This window comes from Furipterus horrens, unplaced genomic scaffold (assembly GCF_987537825.1).
Source record: "Furipterus horrens unplaced genomic scaffold, mFurHor1.1.pri manual_scaffold_2, whole genome shotgun sequence".
NCBI lineage: Eukaryota > Metazoa > Chordata > Mammalia > Chiroptera > Furipteridae > Furipterus > Furipterus horrens.
Window position 1 is genome coordinate 127893578 of NW_028327172.1, and position 1659 is coordinate 127895236.

Sequence of the window (1659 nt, forward strand, 5' to 3'; positions counted from 1 at the left end):
TAATGTTTAACTATGCAAACAGAAAATAGTAATACAGCCATTTGTACAATATTAATATTATAGTGATACAGTAAAAACTATTTTTTAAGGTTAATGGGGTATTAAATTGTATCTCCTTCACAATCAAAATGCTGTATGGCATTGTAACAGTGGAAAATTATAACAGGGAATTCTAACCCACGCCACCATTTTTTTGACATTGTTTCTGTAAGAGCTGACTCTGACTAATATGTAGCTGTGGATAAACATCATGTTTGTATAAGAATCCTAGGAACTAACTTCAAAAGATAAAAACTCTGTGCTCGCTTCGGCAGCACATATACTAAAATTGGAACGATACAGAGAAGATTAGCATGGCCCCTGCGCAAGGATGACACGCAAATTCGTGAAGCGTTCCATATTTTTTGAGACCTTCGCCCATTGTCCTTTACAAGATTACAAAGGGTCCTAATATTTGAGAGGGGGGGGATAGTTAATTTTTATGAACCAGGGGTATGGACTTGGGCGGGGATTGCTGGGGTGGGGGGTGCTGGGTGGAGGGGAACAAGGGGGAGAAAATTGGAACTGTTGTAACAATATAATCAATAAAAAACATTAAAAAAAATAAAATAACAACTAATTATTCTTAAATAATAATAAAAAAAAAAAAAGATAAAAACTCTGACCTTCAGGCATCCTAGCTCTGGGAGATTTGCTGACCTCCTAATGTAAAACCAAGATGACTTGAAGCCAGGATGACTAAACCAAAACGCTGCACACCGGACCGTTCTGACTGTCCTTATCAGAATGAACTGTACTCATATGCATGTAGAGAACTTTTTGACCTCCTCCCTTGATCTCTTTGTTCTGTTCCCCTCTCCATCCTTTAAAGACCCCCGCCTCCACTGAGCAGTGGAAATGGGCTTTGAGACGTGAGTCCCCAATATTCCCGGGAAGATGGGCTCTGTAACATGAGTCCTGCATCTTCCAGGTCACCAGCACCTTAATAAACCACTTTCTTTATATCAGCACCTGCCCCTTGAGTATTGACCTTCAGAGCAGCAGGCAGCTGGACCTGGAGACCTGCATTAAGTTACAGCAGGAGGCAAATTTTATGTTAATAGACTTAATTTAAATAGGAAGGTTTAGTATACAATCCTAAGTATATATCCATTAATTCAGCACTGAGTTATCTTTTGTAAACCTATTGTATTTTTATTAATCTTTTATTTTGAGATAATTGTAGATCACAATTATCAGAAATAATATAGAGAGATCTCATCTCATATACCACCTACATACTTTTCCCCAATGAAAATATCTTACAAAACTGTAGTATAGTATCACAACCAGGATACTGACATTGATACAGTGAAGATACAGGCAGTTTACATCACCACAAGGATTCCTTGAGTTGCCCTTTTATAGCCACACCCACCTCTCCTCTGCCCTTCTTTCATCCTAAACCACTGGCAACTACCAATATATTCATCTCTGTCATTTTGTCACCCGGAATGTATATAATTGGAATCACACAGCACATAACCTTTCAGGACTGGCTTTTTCCTTTTTTTTTTTTTTCACTCACCATAATTCTCTGAAGAGTCACCTAAGTTGCTGGCTGTATCAATAGTTTGTTCTTATTGTTGAGTAGTATGGTATGGATGTACCACAGGCTTT

General features: G+C 38.2%; 1 non-coding gene across 1 annotated transcript; it reads left to right on the top strand.

The window, feature by feature from the left end:
* The first annotated feature begins 298 nt into the window (after positions 1–298).
* LOC150019463 (U6 spliceosomal RNA) lies at positions 299–405 on the top strand. Its single transcript, XR_016509594.1, has one exon. It is a non-coding gene; the product is annotated as a U6 spliceosomal RNA (small nuclear RNA).
* Positions 406–1659: the final 1254 nt, after the last annotated feature.